This window comes from Lathamus discolor, chromosome 17, assembly GCF_037157495.1.
Source record: "Lathamus discolor isolate bLatDis1 chromosome 17, bLatDis1.hap1, whole genome shotgun sequence".
Lineage (NCBI taxonomy): Eukaryota > Metazoa > Chordata > Aves > Psittaciformes > Psittacidae > Lathamus > Lathamus discolor.
This window is the reverse complement of record NC_088900.1, coordinates 938,246-952,975: the sequence shown is the minus strand read 5'-3', so window position 1 is coordinate 952,975 and position 14,730 is coordinate 938,246. Positions and strand designations below refer to the sequence as shown.

At 51.6% G+C, this 14,730-nt stretch overlaps 1 protein-coding gene across 10 annotated transcripts in view; it reads right to left on the bottom strand.

The window, feature by feature from the left end:
* Positions 1-14,730, bottom strand: part of B3GAT1 (beta-1,3-glucuronyltransferase 1) — an 81,138-nt gene that overhangs the window by 23,080 nt on the left and 43,328 nt on the right. For 8 of the 10 annotated variants that reach the window (XM_065697323.1, XM_065697327.1, XM_065697326.1 and 5 more), the window contains one exon: positions 3,394-4,772. The gene's annotated coding sequence lies outside the window, so the exon portion shown is untranslated. The remainder of the gene's footprint in view (positions 1-3,393; positions 4,773-14,730) is intronic. The other 2 variants (XM_065697319.1, XM_065697321.1) reach the window with 2 other exon arrangements.

Here is a 14,730-nt window from a genome sequence, read left to right as displayed (position 1 = left end):
CACCAAGGACTCTGGACTATCAAACCACATCTCAGGAACTAACAATAAAGAGCATTCCAGAGCAGCGTAGAGGCTGGAGCTGGGCCAGCAGTGACCAATGCATTAGCGCACCCTTGGAGAGCTAATACATCATCTGCTCTTAAAGACCAGCACAGGAAGCCTTGCACAGAAGGTGAGCTCCTGTCCCATCTTTGGGAAAACAGCTCAGATCCAGGCAGGAAGGGGATTTGGAGCCTTTCTCTCTTTATTCTGCTGTCGCTGCCAGGCACATCAGCCCGTGTTCAGCTGGATAGGATAGTTATAGGAGGGGTTTATGAGCTGGCAAAGCGCTTGAAGCCATGTGGTGCTTGGGCAGGCCTGGGCATTTCTCAGAGAGCAGCCCAGGGTATGTGCACATCTGCACACAGCTGTACCGGGGAAGGACACACACTGCTATAGGCATGGATAACAGAGGTGCACAAAGCTGCCTGTGCACAGCCTGCCTTGGAAAGTGGGACCTGGTACAGGCTGAGAGAGCATGAGGGAAGGACTAAAGTGGGACAAAGCCACCAGCACTGCAAGAGAGCAGGATCCGCTCCCTGGCACAGTGAAGTGTTCTCAGTGATTCCTTCAAGCTCCCAGTGCCTGAGCTCCCTGGAGGTGTGGAGTCCCCATTAAAGGATGTGGGAGGATATATTGAACAGTGACTAATGTGCTGTATCCCTTGGAGCTCTTGGGGGTGTCCACGTGTCTAGATGAGGGCATGAAAATTCATTCACCCTGAGGTCTCCACTCAGCAAAGCCCTTCTTACCTCCTGGAGGTGACTCCAGCCAGCCCAAATGCAACCAGTTGGGGCTCACAGGAGGGAAAGAGGACTCTGTCCTCACTCTTCAGCCTTTGTGCTTGGCAAAGATCACTCCCCCTGCCACCAGAGAAGGCAGGTAACTGGTTCAGGATCGCCATGAGCAAAGCTTAGCAGACAACACGATACAGAGAACAAGGACTTGTGAAGAAGACACTGCAGATGTCACTGCCTTCAGAAGATGCTTTGCCTTTGGGTTGGTCAGAGCCACACTAAGTGCACCTCCAGCCGTATCCTCAAATAAGACCTAGAGCTACAGACCCCCTCCCTTTCCCAGGATGCTGCATGCAGTGGAGGGTGAGAAAGCCACAGAGGGCATCAGCCACAGGCAAAGATGCTGCCCAAGGCCTGGTGTGTCCCCAGGAATCAGAGGTGTTGCGGGTGAGCCCCTGGAAAGCAGGCACTGTTCATCCCTGCAAGGCAAAATGCACAGGGAAGCAAGAAAGGACCATCTCCTGTCTGCCCATGGGTTCACATCTGCCCACTGGGCTTGCTTTGAAGACTCCAAACCTGCTGCTTTTGAGCTGATAGAGAACAAGGGCAAGAGAGAGCAAAAGGCAAGTCTCAAAGAAACACCAAACCATCAAGTGCAACACTTGCCCTGGTGTTCATTTCCCAAGGCTTCCACTGGTGCAGCACGAGGGTGCTGAAGGAGATGAACAGGGCACACACAGTTTTCCTCTCGGGAAGCATTGCTTTGACGTGGAGCCAGCTCAGGACACCATGTGCTCCTTCGGCAGCTCAGGATGGTTCTCCCAGCTCCAGGCAAAGCCAAGCTGCTCTTCTTGCTTCGGGAGGTGCCCAGCTGTAGAGTGGAGACTGGGAAGATGCAGGTCGAGGAAGCAAAGAGCAAATCCAGGCCTGGCTGCTGGATGGATCCAGGCACTTCTCTTCCTCTGTCTTTCATATTGAACCAGGAGAATGACATTACTGCTCAGCTTCCTTCCCATTCAAATAGCATCCACTCTCCTGCTGGCTCTGGCCATTTCCAGAGCCTTGTTCCCTGCCACAGAATTAACCCTCGTGGGTGAAATCTCCTTCTAATTCCCTCCCCAGAACACCTTCTCTATTCCCAGTGCTCTGAAGCTGACACTGAGCTGGTGCTACAGACAGCAACATCTTTCACCCTCCCTTCCCCAAGTGCCTCCATTTTCCCACACCTTTCTGATCCCAATTCTGTCAGGTGAGACCCAAATCCCAACCACCGTAAGCTTGCAATTGGCATTGGAGAGCTGTGTCCAGAGAAGTACATGCACAGGGCAAGCAAGAGCCTGGGTGAGCAGGAGAATTCCCTGCTATGAGCAAGGAGGAAACAAAAGAATGTCTTGGAGCTCCACAGCCCTTCTTCCATTTCCATGGGCACACCCCCCCACCTCTTTTACACAAGTTCCCTGCAGTTTAGACCAGCATGGACAGACCCATCCAACACACTGCAAAGGCTCCTCCAGTCCCAGCACTGGACCATCGGCTCCTTCAGTGTGCAGAGATGCCAAGTGATGGCTCCTGACTTCCTGCACCGGGTGCACCCAAGTGGGCACTTGTGTGATGCATCACTAAAACCCAAAGCAAATGCTTCCTAACCTCATGCCAAGAGGCATCAAGAAGCCCCTGAAGGCAAGGGGAGGATGGACAGCACAGAACAAATGCCTATTGCAGCAGCAAGATAGAGGGACACCCAGCCAAGACCTCCACTTGCTGGGATTAACTGGATCTGGGCTCCACAGCTGTCAACGTCAGGCTCTCCTCTGTGCTTTCCCAAACATCTGGGCTAAACCACCTCCCAGTACGAGCTGAAATTGTTTCTGGTCTGGGAGAGGAATCAGGACTTTCCGGGTCAGAGAGCCTAGAACTGAGTCACACAGAGGCCCAGCCGGGAAAAGGGAAGAAACATTTGGTGAGGGCTTCATTGATCACCATGGACTTCCTCCCCCATAATCACTGTTTTTCACTCCCACAGCGTGAGATGACACAGAGATCACCCCTCAGCTGGCACAGCGTTGCCCAGCCATCTCCTATTCCTCCAAAAGCTTTTCCCTTTAAGCAGCCTCAAAGTTGGCTCTCGCCACCACTGGCACGAATGAAAGGGATTTCAGTTCTCCTTCCTAAACCCGTCCCTTTCTGTTGTGAAGAAAAGGCAGAGGATGACCAAGGGGAGGGAAAAGCAACTCTCCCTGTGGCTTCTCACCTCTCATCCTCCTGCACGGAGGCACTGGAGAGCTGGAAGGGCGCGGGGCCATTGTATTCCCCACGGGAGGAAGCCCACAGAGCGAGTGCAGGGCTGGGCGGCCAGGGCTGGGAGCACAGTGTGTATTATCCATACCCCAGCCTGAAAAAAAAGTGGGGGGGGGGGGGGGGGGCAAAGTGATCTCCAGCAGCCCCCGGAACCCATTCTGCATCCTTTCAATACACGGGGAGGGGTAGAAGAATGAGTCTTCCCTGCTTCCTCCCAGCCCCTGCCCGCTGCATGCACACATCCACACACACCCTGTGCATAAAGGAGCTCTGTCCTGCTCAGTTCAGCCATGCAATGCCTGCAAGAGGCAGGAGTTACCTTATTCCCACAGCCTGAGCCGCCTCCTCTCTCCATCGTGGCTGGGAAGCTGCTCCCATTCATGCTTTAATCCCTGGGAACAGAGGCACGATTCAAAGCGGCAATTCGCCCACCGGAGCGGGCTCCACGTAGCCACCTCCTCCTCCTTCTTTCCTTTCCGCCTTGTTTTCTCGGGTACGTATTCCTCCCAGTCCAGGCAGCGACCAAGACCTTCCTCCTCTGCCTCTGCCTCCCGTTCCACTCGCAAAGCAGCAGCGCTGGAGAGCTCCTTCCTCCTCCGCCGGGCACCTCCGCTTCCCAGGTCTGCAGCGTAGGGAAGAGAGTGGGAGAGGGGGGGGACGTGCAAACAGGGAGGAGGAGGAGGAAGAGGAGGAGGAGGAAGGAGCTGGAGCGTGGCTGCTTTGTATCCAGAGCAGTGCCCTCCCCCCTGCCAGAGGAGGACCTGTGCCGCTAATGGTCTATACCAATTGATTCCACTTAGGCAGGGGCGGCGGGAGAAGGGAAAGCCAGGGATGGCTCCGAGCTGGCCCCTTCGGGAACTGCTTCCTGCTCTCCTCACTCCAACCATCACCCACGGAGGAGGTGAGGGAGGTGCTCTCCCGCTCAGCAGGCAAAGGGGAAGTGCGAGGCTGGGTGCCAGGGAAGGGTCTTGAAGAGGGAAAGCAGCGCCTGGATGAGGGGTGGAGAGCAAGGCTCTCCTCCAGCCCCTCTGCTCCACCTTCTGCACACCCACAGCTCTTGGTGTGTGCCTCCATTCCCCACCTGGGCTTTGTGAGTCCCCTTGTCTAGCATCATGTCTTTCCATGGCCCCCTCAGGCATCCCAACCCCAACAGTGCATCCCAGCAGCTGACTGAGGGCCTTGGCACTAGGAAAGGACAGCAGGAACATGATTCCCCCATGCAAAGGAGGCTCTGGATGTGCCAAGGGCTGTCTCTCAACTGTGGACAATTGCAGACAGGACACCAGGACCTCTAACAGTGCAGCAGGACCCTGTGTATCCCCTCCTTCGGAGGGACCACTTGGAGGCTGCAGGAAAGAGCTCACCTCCTGGTACTGCCCTTCAGTGGTTAAGGCAGGCAGGGCTGCCTCATGCTCAGCAGCACAGCTCTCCAGGCTGCCTGAGCACCACAGTCCCTGTGTCTCTGAAGGCTGCACTCACATCTGTACAGTCTAACATGAGCCAAAAGTCAGCGCTGGGGTTGGAGGTGAGTTACCTTTTACCTGTCCTGCTCCTGCTGCCTTCCAACCACATCAGCCCCTCCATATCCCACCATCTCCTCCTGGCTATGTGTTCCACATTGGACATGCACAGATCCACAGATACTCCCCTGTTCCTCGCTGTCTTCCAGATCAGGTAAGGTTACAGTGCCATGGTAACCTGTATGTATAGACACGTTTAGTTATGCTTTACCCAAAAAAAGAAAAACAAAGGACAAACAGAACCTTCCAGTTACTGTGAAAAGCTTCAGCACTCGGGGAGCTGAGGTCCTTGTTGTGGAGCCTTCTCAGGGATATTCAGCAGTGATTCCCATCGTTGCCAGCGCCAGCAGCTCCCATACTCTTCCCCCCTCAAGTGGGACCCCACGTGTGGCCCCAGGCCACTGCTTCAGGTCTGCACTGCACAAACCAGGGAGATGATGCCTCCATCCACAGAGGGTGATGCTTAAAGGTGCTTTACAAGCCATGGATGGGGATGAGCTGCCAAGCTAGAATCCTTCCTGCACAGCCAGGCCAGCTCCTGCTGCAGAGCAAGGCAGTTCTTGCAGTCAAAGGGAATGTGGTCTTTTTGTCCTTGGTCTCATTTCCTGCAAGGCACAGAGGGAGAGCTCAGCTCCAAAGCCTGGGAATGTCGTGCCAATTGAGCCACTATTAAAGGTTTCACTGAACCCCCTGCCTGTTAAAAATGCATAATGCCCACTTACATCAGAAGGGGGGGTTCAGACCAAGCGCTTCTCCAGTATGTCCCAGGCTACCTGCTGTTATGGAGGAGACGGATAGGAAGGAACTGTCCCTTGAGGCCTCTATGAGGAGATAAGAAAGGGCCTCTTCTTTGTCTATTTCAGGGCTGGGTACGAAAACAAGGGAGGAGAGATGTAAGGATGCTCTTGCCACAAAACCTGAGCCCATCCAAACTCAGGGAGGAGGGAAAGGGGATGAGCTACACCTGAGATGTGGAAACATGACGGGTGAGCAGTAACACTCGAGGCTCAGCCCCTCATCAGTGTCTCTGGAGGCTCACAAAGGTGAAAGGCATTGGGGAAAGTATCAGAGGCTCTGGAGGGACACACACACAGAGAGGCAGGGCTGTGTCCATCCCCGGCTGCACACCACAGCCTGACTCAGCCAGGGAAGCCGAGCACTGCTGCAGAGCCGCTGCTCCGACACTTCCCTTCGAACCTTCGCGTAGCCACGTGTTAGCAATGCTGGCTATGGAGTGTGCCACATGCCCCAGGGCCACATTCCAGCAGAGAGGGATGGAGGAGAGGCTCAGGCCTCCCATCCCCTGAAGGATGTGGGATCAAGGTGGGAAGGGAAGGGTGTTGTTTGCCTGGAATCCAGTGTGCTTCCCAGAGGATGTGCCTGGGAAGCAGCAGCCTCGCTGTTGACAGCAGTGTATGTAAACAGAGCAGTATTTCCCTACTCCCTCCCCCTTCTTATTGTAGCACAAACCACCTCGAGTAAAACACACAAACACAAGAATCCACTATAAATGGAAAACAAAGCCCCAGGCGCAGGCACACACACCCGTAGATGCTCTTCTGGAGAGCGTAGCATATATTCAGTACCTGAAATGCCATTTTTAACCACGAATGCTGTGCCCCTGTCAGGGATACTGCCACGGGTGTGGGCACATGGGAAAACCTGACCTAGCCTGCCCCAAGCCTGCTCCTTGCCCACGCTCCCATCTCCCCATCCCAGACTCTCCATCCCAAACCCCACAGCAGCAGAGCCTCCAGGCTGTGTTACCAGGAGGAGACAGAGCTGCAGCTCTTTTGCCCCCCTTCCCACCATCTGGCACTGCCAGGAGGATCCCTGCCTGGAATCATGCTGCAGCCAGGCAGGAACACGAGCGTCTCCAGCTCATGCTGAGGCAGCACAGGCAAGGGCAGAGCACGAGGGCTCACCATGGAGAAGGTGTGCTTCCATGTGCACACACAAGCACAAGGCTGGCAGGGAGCACAGCTATCCACAGGAACGGGATGAGGGAAGAGATGGGCCAGTTTTTGCAGTGTCGGAGCCAAGCTGAGCACTAGGAAGGGAGAACCTCATCTGATATCCCATTTCCCAGCTAGTCCCAATGCACTGGGAGAGGCCACAGAGAAAAAACCCTCCAAGTCTGTCCCCTTTGCCAAACTAAGACAATTCCTGTTCTTCCCACAGGAGGCTGAGCGTGTAACCACAACTCAAACTACACCCCATGATAACTCTCCGTGCAACAAAACCTCTCAGTCCTGGTGCTCCCTTTAAGCACCATGGTCCATCCCACCCTCTGGCATGGATCCTTGCTCCTACATGTACGTACTGGTCTCAAAGATCCCACCCGAATCCTCTTTATGATCCGCACAATGAGTCCATCTCATGGGCTTCACCTACACAAGCCATCAGAGATGCTTCATCATTCAGCTCCACTTCTGCAGCTCCACTTGACACGATGATGTCCGAAAGGACCTTTGGAGGAAAACCACTCCCTGTGTCCAGCCCATCTTTCCCTTGCAGGGAGATCCTCTCTTCCCTGGCAGCAGTGCAGTGATGCTTCTTAACATCTTGTCAGGAGCTCTTCACAGGCTAAAGACCCATCGCAGGTAACCTCACCCAGGGGAACACCGAACAGGGAATGCTTTAGCACACTGCTGGGAGCTGGCAGGAGTGAGTCAATAACCCCTCACCTCCTTGTCCAGCTACAGCCCTGCTCCAATCGATGCCCTGGCCAGAATCCAAGGCAGAGACTGATCAGAGACCAGCACAATGCAGACAGTGCTAAATCACACACATCCCAAGTGTTCCCTGAGGGATTGCAATTCATTGGGAAGCACCCTCTTAGCAAACAAACAGCAGCAGCGATTCAGCTCTTCCTGCATGGCTTTGTAATGAAGCTCTGGTTCCAAACCTTCCATCAACAGAGGTCAGAAACTCTTGTCTTGGCTCTGGATGCCATCACTTCAGGCCAGAAGAGAGGAGAGGAAGCAAAACCATGCTGGGGTTATTGCTGGGTCTCTCAGTGTGTTGAGACAACCCCACTACAGAAGCACAGGCCTTTTTGGATTTCAGGGCTCAGGAGCCTCCCCAGCATGTCCAAGCCAAAGACCTGCATTCCTCTCTGCCTCAATCCTTCAGCTGCGCTGTTGACGCATGCTCTGCCCCATTTCCAACTCTGCTGTCCCCATGTTTCCTGCCACTGCTTCACCAGGCAGCTTTGGATCTTACAGAGAGCGACCCTTCTTCAAGAGCAGCTTGTGCTGCAGCGTCACACAAGCAATTGAGACTCTTTTTTCCTGTCCTATTCATTTCAGGTGTTTCAAAGCAGCAGAATGCCCCCAAAGCAAAGCGAACTACACCTGATGACAGCCTCACCTCACCCTACAGGTCAGCATGGTCCTGCTGCCTCTTGCCTGTAGGTATTCACAGGTCAGGATAACACAGCACAAAAGAAGAAGCAGCAAATCTCAGCTGTGGCAGTCGTGTCCCTGCCAGATGCCCATTCCCTGTTATTAATCTCCATCTCTAAACTAGGATGTGGGAATCCCATCATCTTGCCTGGGTTTCCCAACCAGCATCAATTGGATCTGTAAAGCGCTGTTGTGTTCATGCCTAGGAAGGAAAAAATAGGATACAACCAGAGCGATAAATCCTCTGCTGTGCATATTTCTGGTTTTATCATGTAGTTAATCAGGAAGGAGTATGTTCAGTTTAGCCACAGCTCCACACTCTGCCTCTATAATCTGAATCCCAGAAGGGCCTTATAAAACCATAATCTGCAATGCAAAATGGCAAAGCATATGGGAGTGTCTATAGATTTTCCAAATCACCTGTGCCCTAATTTAATCTGAATAACAATTAGTTTACTCTTATCAGTTAATTGTGCCCCTTGTGGATTCAGCAACACTGCAGCTCCTCACCAAACACCTTTGTCTGAGCACGCTGTGATTACACTCCAACTCTTCCAACCCTCCTTGCAGCTTTGGTGACAAAGGCAAAGCTGCTGCTAAACACAACCCCAGCACCACTGACAGCAAACCTGGGCTGATAGAGCTGGAGAACTGAGCAAAACAGGCTGGGGTTAACAGCAGGTTACTCCAGTCCCTCCAACTCAGCAAGGGCAGCAATCCCACAGCATCCTGGATGAAGGACATGGATCTGTTGGAGCAAAGCCAGAGGAGGCCACGAGGATGCTCAGGAGCTGGAGCACCTCCTGTATGGAGACAGGCTGAGAACATTGGGGCTGTTCAGCCTGGAGAAGAGAAGCTGCGTGGAGACCTCAGAGCAGCTTCCAGTGTCTGAAGGGGGCTACAAGGATGCTGGAGAGGGGCTCTGCATCAGGGACTGCAGCGACAGGACAAGGGGTGATGGGGTCAAACTGAAACAGGGGAAGTTCTTCCTTGTGAGGGTGCTGAGGCACTGGCACCTACTAGGTTCAGGCATCAGAGGCATCTCAGCAGCAGAATTAGATACTGAAGCCACAGAGGATATGCATCTTCACACTAAGGAAGCTGAAAGGCTTCTCCGTCACCTGTGCTGATGCCTGCTCCTGCACCCCTCTGAACACAGACAGAAAGGACACTGACCCTGCTCGAGTCAGGGAATCTGCCACATCAAATATGCTCATCATCCTTCTATAGTGTGACCTCTGCTCCTCTCCAAAATGGGGTATCTCCACCCTCACCAAGGAATAAGCTGCTGTGAATACTTGATCACTTTCATTACTCTCTTGTAACTGTTACCATGACCTTTCCATGCTCTGTTTTGGTGTGCCTCTCACCAGGTCATTGTTCCTGAGTCATAGGCTCCATTGGAACAGCAACATTCATCTCCCACAGACTGCAGATGCAGAGCTCATGGTGTTTCATCTCTCCTGGGAAAAGAGGATGCCACAAGCAGGGCCAGGTTGAGCTCTGGCATTGCGGCAATGCCATGAAAGATCTCTGATGTTCCCCAATGGATCCTCCCTCTCTTGTTGACCAACTCACCAGCTTGGTAAGCAGCAAAGAAGAAGCAACTCCAGGTTTTAAACAAGTGTCACTTGAGTAGCAACACCAGTGTGAGTCTCTGCAGTGGCTGGGATAATCCTGCAGGCAGCATCAGCTATTCTGACAGCAGTGAGTCACTCGCCAGACTAATTCCCAGCTAAAGACTGGGAATTTGATTCTCTATGGAGCTTCAAGCAACAACACCTCTGCAGCCCTCATTTCTGCTCCAGCCATCGCACACAGCCAAACACATGCAGCACCAGTCAGGATGAGCTGGCAGGTGAGGACAGGGCCTGTCTTTTGACCATCTCATGCTCCTCAGAGCAACGCTTGCAGCTCAGGCACTTGGGCTGGAGGAAGAAGCTGGAAGCACAAAGCAAACCAAAGCTTGTTCTGGCAGTGTTCACGCGGGTCTGACAGCATCACCCTCTAAAGCAATCTCACCCACAGCATACACTGATGACACAGGCAGGAAAAGGCACTGGGACATGAGCACAGAGCACAGCCGTGCTCTCTTCCTGCAGGAACACAGACCTGAGCCTTGCAAGCTGGGCTGTCTCCTGCACATGGAGCATCTCTGCCTGTGGACGTGTGGGCTGTGTGTGGCACTGACCCCCCGTAGCACTCTCTGCCAAGGGGCTGAGCCAAAGGACACACCAGGAGGAAAACAACAAACATCTCCCTGCTAAATAACCCCTTTGTTGCTGAATCTCAAAGCCTTTGGCACAGCTGCTGCAGTGCTCTCTCCCACAGGCAGAGACAGGAACGGGATCTGCATCCTGCATGGGGGCTCCATTTGCACAGAGGATGCTTTCAAACTGGCCCAAAGTGTGCCTAGAACTGCCTAAACCTGGGTCTGCCAATGCCCAGTTTAACGCTGTGCTCGATGCTGACCTGCTTTCTCCTCTCATCTCTGTAGCTGTTCAGTGCCAGCATAAGGCATTGAACATAGAGGTATCTCCTGTCCTGTCCTGTCTTCTCCTCTCCTGTCCTCTCCTCTCCATGCTTGGAGCAAGATATCCACTATATGAATAATGGAATAGTCTGTAGCAGTTCCATGTTCAGGTTCGCACAGACATTTGCACTTAAAGCAGACTAAAATCCCTCTGCTTCACACTTCCCTGATTGAATCCCACATCCCAACTCAGCACAGTGATTCCAAGGGCACTGAAATGTCTCATGCAACTGAAGTAAAATATTAACTGATATTTGTAGATGAGTGCTCTCTAAATGTCCATGAGAAACTACTCTGTTGCCCTGCATCTTTTAGCTCTCCCCTGGTTCAAACAACATCACACTCTACCAGGCTGCAGCTCAAAGAGCAGCCAACAGAGAAGTTTTTCCCTCTGTTCTTCCTTTCTAATATAGTAACAGCTCAGGAGCTGCTGGTCCTGAGAAAAGGAAGTCTGTGTGTGCAACACATCAGCTTGTATGGAAAGAGGAAGGACCCAGCTCTACACTGCATGCTCCCACCTGCCACTCACTATTTGTCCCAGGACAGTGTCCTCCAGCACCCTCAATGCTCATATAGTTATTTCCTCCTCTCCTGTGCTGCCCAGTCAGTCAGGCACCTCTGTCTGCAGGACCATGGCTGTGCCTGCTGTCAGGGCTGCCATCACCCGCAGGCACTGACAGGCAGCGCTTGCTTGGGCACAGCTGGGTGAAGAGCCCCTTCAGCACATTCTGTTCCTCACATGCTCTGCCCGCTGATCGTGTTCTGAGGTGGGGAAGAAGCGGATGAGGAGCAGAAAGCAGTTCCTGAACACATCCCAGCTCTCACCTTGCTGGGAACAAGGGAATGCCAAGTGGCAGGGCTGCATGGTGCTTATATCAAAGCAAAACACCCAATGCAACAAAGAACCCTCCCACTGCCATGCTCCAAGACAGCCTGCACAAGGGTGAGGACCCCCATCTATTTTGTGTGTTTCACTCCTACTAACAGCAGCACAACTCCAACCCATCTCCCCAGCACTGAGCAGGGCTCAGCAACCTCTTTTCCTTGCTGAAGATAGCCAGAGTCAAGCTTGCACAGGCAGGATCTCTGTCATCATCAGAATGCCATCCACAAAGGATGAGAGCAAGGAAAGGTTTAAAACCAAAGAAAGAACTTTATTCATACCGACTCTAAGCGTGTGTGTGTCAGCATCTCTACCTGAAGCACCAAGGCTCTGCGGGCTCTTTGCAGGTATTACGCCTCTGCTATTTTAAGGGAAATAGAATTTGCTCTTAAAAATAATGAGATTTAAAATTAATAAGCTTGGGGCTTTCAGCTCTCTGGACTGGGGCTCCGCAGCCTGCACTTGTAACACACCGCTGCATTGCCTCCTATAGCCACCAGCTCTAGGAGCTTATTTAAAAGCAAAAGCTTCAGCTTCCTATGTTTCAGGACCAGAAGCTCTACGGAGAAACATCAAATAGCATTAGATCCACAGTCACACTGCGAAAATTGACAAGGTGAGTACATAAGCTCACAGTATTACTGCTTACTTCCTGAGCTGAGATACTGAGCAGTGATATGGGTCAGCAGCACAAGTCCTTCCACCCAGGAGCAATTGCCTTTCACCGCTACCTGTAGGAGCAATACACAGGCACACTCAGAGCTGTCATTCTTTGAGCTAGAAGGTGCTGGAAGGATGACGATTGCACATGGCTGCAAACAATGGGAAACTCCAAGAGCAACAGATTAAGTAAACGCTTCCCATGGGTACCTTGCAACTCCTTGTAGAAAGATGGAAGAAGAAGAAAACTACTCCATGTGTGGAAAGTGAACTGTGTTCCTGTTTGGGGCACAAGGACATCAGCTCTCATAGAAGGTATCAAATAAAGTCAAGGAGATTAGGGAAGATGACCATAGGAATTGTAATTCACAGGATCCTTTTTCTGCAGACAGATGGTCATTTCAGCTTTCTGTTCTCTAATCCCTTGTTCTGCAAAGCAAACATCCTAAATCCCAGATAATGCAGGTTTTACCATCTCCTACATTTCCCACAGCATTAAAGCTGGCCCCAGTGATAGGATACATATGCTTAAACATCTGCATGCCACAGGAATCTCCTACCTGGATTCAGCACAGGGGTGAGCTCTGCATCCTGATTCCAGCCCTGGAATCCCCTGATAAAGCAGCCACCTTTTCCAGTAGGCATCATGGGGATTAAAGGGAACCTCTACCTGGGAATGGCCTCTCTCTGGCACAGCCAAGATTCCTCAGCCCTGTCTCTAAATAGGAGGAAGGTTGAGTGTATTAAAAGTAAAATGGAGACCTTAAATCCTTCTTTTCTCATATGACCCAAAGAAGAACCTGTGTGGCAAGTGGCCCTTCTGGAAACAAACAGCAAGGGATGCAGGAAGCAGTGAGCAGTTTGGTACAACATGACAAGAATGAGGCTGTACATCAGCTATTTATCCTCCTAACTCTGGAGGTGAACACTTGCCGGTGTTCACATGTAGCACATCCCATCTTGGGGTTGCTGTTCCTGACAGGCTCCCTTATCTCATGGCTAACTGCTCATTATTTGTATTCATGTAGGAGGAGGAATTCATTATTGGAGAGATGGGACATGTACAAATTGGAGTATACTGATTGTATTTTCCAAATGATCACACAGACTATAATTCCATCTGCAAGGAGCACTAACTGGCACTGGAATTACCTCCTAAAGTAGGAATTGGAGCTTCTGACAGAGAAGAGCAATGACTGTCCTTGTGTTGTGAGGGGAAGGTGCAGATCCCTTTCTAGCTCACATTGCAAGAGACCTTTTGTCTGCTCTTGGAGTTTACTGTAATGTGGGGAAGAAGATTAAATGAGCATTTTGGAGAGGTATTTCCCTGCTGTAGATGCACATTTGAAAAGAACACAGTATGTCAGTTTAATTGTTCTATACCCAGTGCAGGAAACTGAGGCTCTCCAGATTCCTTGGAAACTGGAGAACTTTGTCTGAAGATGCTCAGTATAGCACCACTGAAATGCAAATCTCAGAACATCCAGAAAGTGCCTTTGTTCCTGCTGGACGCACTCTGCTCTTCCAGACATTAGGTCATCTGTGCTAATCCCAGAGGGAATGCTGTACCAGCTCCTTTAGATGGCAAAGATGTTCAATCATTAACTTCATTCATGCACCCAAGGACCATCTCTGTCTGCAGGAAGGGAAGGGATCAGGGTGTTAAGCACTGAATGCCAGACTCAAGATGTGTTTCTCTATCTGAAAAACAGCAGAATTTATACTACTTCCAGTCCTCAGATGCTCCTTTCTCAGGGCTGGGGAGAACAAATGGTGTGGGAGATGTCTGTTGTATTGCTTAAACAGTGAAAGGAAAGCTACATATGCAAGCCTGTAGTACCCAGGTCACCCGTTGAGCAGTGGAATCAGAGAACTCTGACTGTCCTATGGCAATGGATTGAGGTTTAGGCACTGTTGGTCAGTGAGACGCACGCTCACAAGCAGCTTTATTCCTGTTCTTGGGACAGTTGCAACGTCTCCCGCACAGATCCTGGTTTCTAATAAGGGTGACCTTACAGTGCAGGCCCCAGTAGTGGGATGAAGAGTCTTTTCTCTGTCCACATTTCCAAAGCCTATAGGCATACAGGACTCTGCCAGTCCCTCTGGGTAACACAAGTAACATTCTCTTTGAGTTCTGTTTGAGACTGACACACTCTTGTTCCAGAGCCATCCGAGGGCCAGGGACAGCAGGATCTCCTGTTTGCAAACCCAAAGGAAAGCATCTCAGAGGAATAAATATAATTACCAGCACAGCCCAGAGAATGCTCCCAACTGCTGCTGAACCTGGCACAAAGGAACAGGCAAGTAATGGAGAGGGAAGGGAGAAAGCAGCACCGCCTCTCTTAGATATGCAAAACCAGCCAGCTAAACCCCAGGGAGTCACAAGAGTGACTTTGTAAAGGCATGATTAAAGACAAAACAAACACTAGGAGCTGGGGTTTGCCTCCGCCTTTCAACTCCAGCAATTATAGCAACTTAACCTGAAGCATGCTCCATCTGCAACCAGTTGCTCTACATAACTATGCTCTTAATTTGAACGGAGAGCTGAGTTCTTCACACCCTGTGCAGTGCTGGAGACTGGAGATGGGTGGAGGGAAAAGAGATCCTGTGTGACTCTTGCAGTGTTTGATGAAACAGTAAGACACTGGGGCAG